Genomic DNA, 8,845 nt, shown 5'->3' with positions numbered 1-8,845 from the left:
GCTCCGCCGCCGCCATTTTGGGACGCCGGCGGGCGGTCTCCATGGCAACCAGGAAGGGGCGGACATCGCGCGGGGTCACCGCTAGCCCGGCCCCCTCTTAAAGGAGCAGCCGCGGCGGCCCCGCGGTGCCGGGCAGGGTCTGACCCCCGCCGCCGGTGCCACCAGCGACCCGCGCCCCGGCCGCCCCCTGGCCGCCCCGAGGGGGGACATTCCCGCGGACCCGAGGTGACGACCCCGGCGGAGGGATACCGACCGCCGCCAGCGGCTCCGGCGAGCGCAGCGAGCGGGCCGCGCTCCGGGCCGCGGCGGGGGCTGCGCGGGGGGCGGCAGCCGGGGCAGGGGCCGCCCGCCGGCCCGGGGCGCGCGCGGGCCCCGGCGGGGCCCCGGCGCCAGGAGAAAGTAGTCCCGCGGCCTCCCCCTCGCGCCGCTGGAAGGGGTTCGGCGGCGGAGGCGGCGGACGAGGCGTCGCTCGGTGCTGCGGCTTCAGCTGATAATTGAAGGGAAGCGAGGCGGCTGCTGCCGGGAGGAGGGAGGCACGGAGCGTCTGCGGAGGCCGCACCGGGACAAACTAGGTACCCGGGGCCCCTCCGCTCGGTCGGGGGGCGCCGGGGAGGCGGGCGCGGGGCGGCGGGGCGCTCGCTGGGCCCCTCGGCGACTCCGGGCCGGGCCTGTTGTGTCATCCTGGCATTAGCCGAGCTGCCCTTCCTGGCGGCCCGGGGCAGGGGGAGGGGAGCGGCGCCATCCCGGAGCATTGTTGCGGATGGGGGTGGGGGGGCGAATGGGAGCCGGGAACGACGCGGCGCCGTGCTGGTGAGTGTATGGGGCGGCCCGGAGGAGTGGAATGGGGCCCTCGCCGTGCAAGGAAGGGGTGGAAACGGAGCTGACAAAATGGCCAGGCAGTCCCTGAGCCCGCTGCAGGGATATCCTTCGCCCCCCCACCCCGGGCAGGGGTGCCGGGGGCCACCTGGCCTCTCCCGGGCCGCCTGGCGAGGAGGGGGACGGCAGCGCGGCCGCCCCTCGGCGGGCCCTATGTGGCTGCTGATACAAAAGGGCAGTGTCAGTGTTGACACTGCCGTGCCGATTTCGATGCCCTTCCCTGTCTTCCCTCCCCCACTCCGCTTGGCCCCCTTTTCCTTAGTGGTCCTTTCTTTCCCACCCCCCTTTTATTTTTTGTTCCCTTCTAAAGAAGCTAGGGAATATCTTAAAGGAAAAAAAAATAGCATTTTCTTTTTCTTTCCCTCCTGCCCAGCTCGGTAAAAATGCTAAACAATCGGCCGACGTCCATATTTCACAAGCTTTTTTGGGGGGAGGAAGAAGGTGGGCAGAAAACGGAGGCGCCCGTGGGGTCGGAGTCACAAAGCTGGCTGCCCACGAAAGGGATTATTTTCGCAGCTAAATGTTTTCGAGCTGATGTTTTTCTTGTTTTCAGTCAAGAAGCAAGTTGCCTGGTCCTTGCGTTTGCTTGCATAATGCGTCGTACTTGGAGGCTGATCAAACGCTGGGTTCTGCCTTTCCTGCCTGGCTCTTCCTCCTTCCCTTCTCCCGGGGGGCTGGGTCGTGGCACAAGTTCCAGGGGGCTGCTGGCGCTGGGGCTCCCGGCTGCTGCCCCGGGGATCCGGGCAAGGGAAGGAACCCAGGCCGGGGCTCTCGGCAGACCTGCAGGCCTGTCTTCCTGTGTCCAACTTTTTTATTGTTCCCCCTTCCCCCTTCCGAGTGCTCGGGCTCTCCGGCAGGCGGGGGTTTGCTCGGCTCGGCAGTCCCAAAGTCTAGACGGGGAACCGGAAAATAATAGGGGAAAGAATGGAAAGTTATGTCAAGGGCTTTGGGGGAAAAACATCGACGTATCGAACAAAGGTCCTGCCTGTGTTGGAGAGAGAGGCCTGCATGTGAGGCCTGATTGTGTCGCATTTACACACGGGGAAGAAATGAGTGCTTGGTACTGGCCTAAATTTATTCTGTAAGTCTGGCATAGAACTTAGGAACGCTTTCAGAGAGTGTGTAGTTTGTTTTGGGAGTGTTTTTATTATGTGTAGCAATCCAGTAATAATTTTTATTTTAAATTCTTTTTTTCCTCTAAAAAGAGTTCAGGTTGTTTTTTTTTTTTTCTTCCTGCCTCATTCAGCAGAAATAATACTGATTCAGAGCTTCTAACAGTGTAATGCAAAACTTAACTCGGACCAACTTCCACTGCTTTGTTTTGTGTAATACGAATTTTGAGCTTCCTGCTGCTTTAAAGGCTGCCATAAAGAGGAATTGAGTAGTAACCAGCTGATAAATATCAAGTACTTCTATCATAATGAGAAAGAAGAGGAATTCTGAGCACTTAAATAAATTTTTCAATATTTTCTTGTGAGAACTGACACTGTATACTTTTGTAAGATATACTTTTATAAGACTTCAAAAGCTAGCAAGCATTCCTGTGATTATTTCTGTTTATCTCTGGTGTAGTCTCTTCAGTTCTCTCTCTTCACTCTCAGAACTACAATTCTAATTGTACAGAGTTGGGGTTCTGGTTTGGGATTGTTTTTTTCTTTTTAATTTTTTAAAAATTATTTTGGTATTTGAATTCTGAGGTTTCTGAGATTTATTAAGGTTTTTGTTAAGCTATAAGTTTTTAAGCAAGTTGCATTTTATGTATGCAAAAATATATGTAATGGACATGAAGGTGCTGGAAAATAACTATATCTATATATTTTTTGGTAGCCTACTTAATAAATATCAACAGGAGTTAAATGTATTTATGAAAATGCTTGTATTTCAGTTTTTGCAGCTGATATTTTAACAAAATATGTTGTATTTGAACTAAGAAATTTAAAACAGTGGTCTGGGGAATAAATTCTGAAAATTATGCCTAAAGTTTTTGGCAATATACATGTTTTTAACTTGTAGTAGTTTCTGTATTTTTAAAATGCAGCTGATTGTGAGCAGCTCAGTTCTTTTGATCTTAAATGCAAAGGTGTTTTTAAGTTTTATTGTTTGGTGTGTCTTATTGTTATATTAGAAATAGAGGTAATCAGATTTTTTTTTCCCTTCTTAGGGTTTTTCTGAGAAAAATTAGTAGTAAACTTGAGCTAACAATCTTTAAGACTTCAGTCTCCAGATGGTTGCATAGGTAGAAACCTAAACATGTCTTAGCTGTTAGTAGAAAGATTGTAGGTCATCCACAGTGTGACATTACTGCTTATTAATATAGCAGATCTACTTCAGTAGGAGTGCCAACCTGTTGAGTAAGAGCTTATGAAAATGGAGTCTTTTGATGTCGTGCAAAAGTTTTTCAGGTCAAAGTGACCATTAGGGGAAATATTCTGCATCTTCCCAGTAAATGAATAATCAAAGTTGTCATTCCTAATCAGGAATTATGCACAAGTTTTTGTGTGTGTGTGTGGTTTTTTTTTTTTTTTTTTTTTTTTAGTTTTAGTTTTCCTTTTTGTATTGTACTTTGACTGTCTTCAAACCCAGAGTGTAAATATTACAGAAAAAATCCTGTAATGAAAACTTTTTCTTATAAAATCATTCCTAAATTTGAGGCCTAAAGCCATAGGTGACAACAACACTATTCCTTCTGCAGCAGCTTAGCAAAAATAAGATGCATTTGTCTTTAATGCCACCAGTGGAGACATGATCAATTTCCATGTAGATCCTTACACAATTACTTACCTGCACCAGTCCAGAAGCATAACTTGATTAAATTCCTTTTGTTTCTAAGTGATGAAGCAGAAGTAGCAAAGTTAGGAAGTAAACTATATGTTTGTTCCTAATTTGCAGCTAAATGAATCTCACAGCTCTGTGTTAATCTTGTAGTTATAGGCCGTGCTATGTTTTCTAACAAACCACTTGGGTAGCATCATGTAGAACACTTTTGGTCATGGATCTGTCTTTTGTCACACCGAGACTAAATTTTTGTGACAAAAATCAATAATCAAATACTAAAGTTGTACAACATGGTGAACTAGAGCTTTGGCAAAAACTTAACCCAGGGTGTTTCTGGGATCTCCCATTGGCCTGTTGGATGATCAGTGTCCTGTTCATCACCTGTCAAATTAGTAACATTCCCTGTAAAGCCCTTGGTTGACTCTGTTATACTCTTTTCATCAAGGTATCACTGCCCCATTCAGTAGTGACTCTGAAGGTGGTACCACAGTGGATTTTTTTTTTTTTTTAATGTAGTAATATATTAGCTTTGGGGGTGAGTATGCTTAGTTTTCTGAAAAAGTAATTTTTTAAATGTGCTGTTAATATTTTAATTACTACATGGTATCGCAACAGATTTATGGTAGTATATGAAGCATCTCCTTGCTGGGGGTTTCCATAGATCAGTTTTAACTCAGGACATGAAGTTGGTAACTGCAAAGCAAAGTCATATTAACTTTTTTTTCCTGCTCATGTAGTTTTTTTTCAGTTTATATGAAATAAAGTGCTTCTCAAGGAGCACAACTATTTTCAGAGTTCTCAGTGGTGAGCAATAATGACAAAAATGCTTGTATGTAGCCACTTGTCTCAGGATTGCTTTTTTTAACAAAACAGTTGCTGAATTCATGTTTTAAAGTTTTCTTCTGCAAACAGAGAAATTTTAGCTACCTATCAAATGTACAGTGTCTGTGGAGGACAGGGCCAAGTCAGCTGGCTTTTCCTGCCTGCTTTCAGATACCAGCAGTGGTTGCTTTTGTATGAAGATCAGCTTGAGGAGCAATTGTAAATATGTAAATGTGTAAATGTGCACATTCTCCTTCAGTTCTGTCTGGCAGTCAGGGTTCAAGCATACAGAACCAATCTCTTTACTCTCCTTGTCTGTGATGATGCTTGTCTTGCAAGGTACTGACTGTTGCCAGTCTAAATTCATTCATGAAGGTACTTGGTACAAATATGGCAGCAAACTGCCCTGGGAGCAGTAGATGGTCAACTCTGTAAGGAAAAATGGAAATATTGTTTTCATGTAGGAGAAATGGAAAACTTAGGTGTATTATCAGAAAGGTTAATCATGGTAGTTTAATATTGGACTTCAATATACATGAGAAATATTAGCAATGATGTTCAAGCCATGGTTGCCCTCAGTTTCTGCAGAAAAGCCTCTTTGGAAACCTCAGGATGTTACTTGGCCCTTCTCACATTTGACTTTTTACACCCTTGAGTAGTTTTTCATTGATTACAGCCTGCTAAAAGGAGGTCTGTTTTCTTCAGTGGTAAGAAAGGAGAAAAAACCCCAAACCTTACAAACGTACAAAGGTATTTTTGGAGAAGAAACTGGAATGATTCTATCAGTGTGTAGTAATATTATTCTGGCTTATGGACTAGAGGGGGAAAAAAATCCCATTTTCTTGAGTGTTTTCTATATGATTTGCCTTGACAGTGTCCACAAGAAAGTGCACATGCTGAAATGCAAAGATCTGACCTTCATGAAAGGTATGAAAGGGTCTGAGTCATCTTCTGGAATGTGAACCTTGAGTTGTAGGGAGCAATTTGGTGTTTCAAATTGGAAGCTGAGGTCCCTGGTACTTTTCAAATAAGATGGCTTTTTTTTAAGATCTGAAAGGCAAAGTATATTTCACTTTTATTCTGCTTTCAGAGGAACTTGTTGCTGACAACTTGTGTTTCATGAAGTCTAAATAACTAAACTTAATGTAAAGAAGGAATGTAAAGAAGTGCAAAGATTAGACTTTTGTAAAGCTGGAAATAAAATAATACAAATGTGTTCTTTGTTTTCTGAGGTATGTGTGTTTTTTTGGGAACAAAAGTGTTAAACTTTTAGAAGGCTGCCTGAGATGGGCATTAGACTTAATACTGACAGTGTGCACCTGTGTCAGTTTTGTGGCTGACTTTTGAAGCATGGTTAATACCAGTTTTTGTTAATGCAGAGCAGTAACTAATTTTTTACCTTGATTTTCAGGTGTAGCTTTTAATAGTAAAACTATTAGGAAAAATAGGTCTGTGACAAACTCATGCCCCAAGGTAACTAGGTGTAGATTTAGCTGTGTTTTCTTTTGGAAAGCATGTATGCCGTTCTGTTCTCCCTCATTTTTCTCCTTCTCTGTCTTACTTGTCTTACTTTGAGCTTGTGATAGTTTGTCTTAGCACCTCTGGGCAGGAGAAAGGATCTTGCTGTACCTGGGCTTTTATGCATTTGAAGTCTGTTCTGTACCTCTGCTCTAGTCCAAGACTGCTTAGATGTAAAAGTACAGGTTAATAAACATGTAAATAAAAAATACACTCTTGTATAGTATCTTCTGAGTTGAAAACATTGAGTTTTTGTAGGATCAGGAGCAACATAAATGAGTTGAGGCACCAAAAAAGAAAAGATGGAAACAATGCATAGTAACGCTAGTCAGGGAGGACTCCAATATCCCCCATGGCTGCCCTCCTCCCCCTTCCCTCCAGCCCTAAAGAAAAGGAAAAACACACACCTGCATCCCACCCACTCATCAAGGGACTTGAATTACATGTCCTTGATACTGGTATAATGATTAGTTGCTTACTTTAACTCCTGCAGTTAGTGAGGAGAAGCTCTCTTTACATTATATATGCTTTTGTGGAATATGTGGTAGATGAGTGTTTTTGGACAAGGTAACATTGTAAGATGTGGTTAATGTCAGGGCTAGAGGATGGCATCTTATCCACGTTAATAATGTTCTGTGTCTTCTAGTGTCAAATCCCTTATGTAATTAGCTTATTCAGTGTAGGGAGTGTCCTGTCCTGGAAGGTGTGTGCAGTGTAACTGAATCTTCTGATCACCGGTGAGATGTGGCTGTGCATTTCAAGAGGACAAATGAAGAAAGTAACTGAGGGGCATGTTAATAGGCTGTATGCTGAATTTAAACTTGGAACTCTGTCTTCCCTAGAGAGTGAGTGTTTTCTTCCTCTTTATTTTGGGAATACACTTTATTTATAATCAACTGACTGACTGCAAACTGTAATTTCTCCTTAAAACTTCACTTGTCTTGAGCTTGCAGTTGTTTCAGGTCCATTGCACAGGGGTGAGGGGAAGGTAGGAAATTGCTCAGCGGAACAAGGACCAGTCATAAGCTGTGTCAATAAGCCTGAGTGAATGGCACCTGTGAAGCAGCTGCATAGCTAGGTAGGTACATATGAGATCTTTAAGTTAAACAGCTGGAGAAAACAATTTCAGCTGAATCTCATTTAATGAAGGGGATGGAAGCTACATAACTTTGGCAAACTTTAAGCCACAAATTCAAGTGTTGCAGCTTGTACTTTAAAGATCTGCTGCAGTCTATTCTACAGTGTTTTTCAAGTTCATATGATGATAATGGATGTTGCCATATCTTAACTTTGGTAATATTCTGCCTTTTATATTTAGCAGACAGTAGTCTACAATAAAAGGCTGGTAATAAAAATTAAAATTTGAGTTATACCTTAAGATTGTAGATTAAGAAGTTAGTTTCACTCCCTTGCTCAGTTACAAGAAGTTTGGCTGAAGAACAGATACATTCCTTTGCCAAAGGTAAGATAGGAAATATGTGTTTGTCAGATTTCTTCCGTGGCAGTTCTTAAATTGATACAATTCTGCTGCATATTTGTAGACTTGCAAATGAACATACCCTTGCTGGATACCTGACTCTGGACAGCCCCTCAGAGCTTTCACCAGCACTTTGTAACTAGAATTGGAAGAAGCATGTTAAGGGAAATGCCATTGCACACCTCAGTCTGCACATTTAAATGCTGCGTGGAGTGGGTAGAGAGTGAGCTCTCTTCAGATTAGCTGTGAAGAGGAAAGATGAAATTTAGGATGTGAAGGAATGGTACCACTTTAATGCCTTTGGTTAATGTTGACATTTGAGAATTATGATCATACTTTTTTTTTTTAAAGAGTTTAGAGGTTCTTGATGTATTATCCAACTCAAACCAGAGTTGGAACAGAATGAGCACTGACAATTCCAATTTTATTGTGCTTTATGGAGAAGAACTCAATTAAGCTAGAACCTGAGAACTTTAAAAACTGGGGGTAAATAGGAAAGTAGTGATGAGTTAATTTTTGGGACTACACTTAAACAACATGTGAAGTTGCCTTTGAGACTCCACTGCAGTGATAGGCCAAGTAATCTCAATCTGTCACTTTCAAACTACAGTGCAGTGACCATACTTGTTGCTGTGCTTCATGACTTCAGAGATTGCCTGGAGTAAAGTGTATTCCCCGCTATTCCTCTGTTACAGACTTAGCCAAAAGCTGTTAAAACTCTTCTTGTAGTTTAAATAAAGTAGATTCCTATTAAGTAACAAGTAATGGATAAAAATTGTATCATCTGTTTTTCAAAACTTTTTCATTCGTTATTTTATTCAGATGAAATCTTGGGTTTATATCAGATTGAGATCTCACACTTGAATGCAAACTGTGATTCTTGCTGGTAGTACCTGTAGTGTTATCAGGAACACTCCCTCAACCTGTTATCAGCAGTCTGCCTGTGCTAAACTAGCGTTGCTTCTGTTTGTGGCATCTGTTTGTTGGTTTCACATCTACCTTGCAATTACCTGAAACCCTGTTAGGACTCCTCTGTACTATTATTTTAATAAATTAATTTTAATTGAAATAATTTTTAACCTATTTTAGTGGTGTTGGAGTATCTTAAAAACCTCTATCACAAGTAAGCCATGTAGATTGCTCTGCATTACCAAATTGTGTAGTGTGTTTTAATTTAAAAGCTGTTCCCCTTCAGCTAAGAAATGGTTTCTTCCTTAGACTCACAGATTTGCAATACTGTTTTCCTTCACCAAGATGATGTCAGGCTTCTTGGAAAGTCAGCTCAGTAAGATGGCAAATCAAAACCAGATAACAGTGATAGTGCTAATTGATCTAACAGCAGAATTCAGTTAGTATTTTGACTTTCTCTGTTGTGTA

The 8,845-nt window shown here is 42.7% G+C and overlaps 1 protein-coding gene across 9 annotated transcripts in view; it reads left to right on the top strand.

Moving 5' to 3' along the window:
- Positions 1-113: 113 nt before the first annotated feature.
- The window catches only part of TRIP12 (thyroid hormone receptor interactor 12), a 76,295-nt gene continuing 67,563 nt past the window's right edge, over positions 114-8,845 (top strand). For 6 of the 9 annotated variants that reach the window (XM_064721630.1, XM_064721629.1, XM_064721627.1 and 3 more), the window contains exon 1: positions 365-572. The gene's annotated coding sequence lies outside the window, so the exon portion shown is untranslated. Of the gene's footprint in view, positions 226-363; positions 573-721; positions 811-8,845 lie in introns of those variants that run through there. The other 3 variants (XM_064721623.1, XM_064721625.1, XM_064721622.1) reach the window with 3 other exon arrangements.

This window comes from Zonotrichia leucophrys, chromosome 9 (assembly GCF_028769735.1).
Source record: "Zonotrichia leucophrys gambelii isolate GWCS_2022_RI chromosome 9, RI_Zleu_2.0, whole genome shotgun sequence".
Lineage (NCBI taxonomy): Eukaryota > Metazoa > Chordata > Aves > Passeriformes > Passerellidae > Zonotrichia > Zonotrichia leucophrys.
Note: the sequence above shows the minus strand (reverse complement) of the source record. Positions and strands in the feature narration are given on the sequence as shown.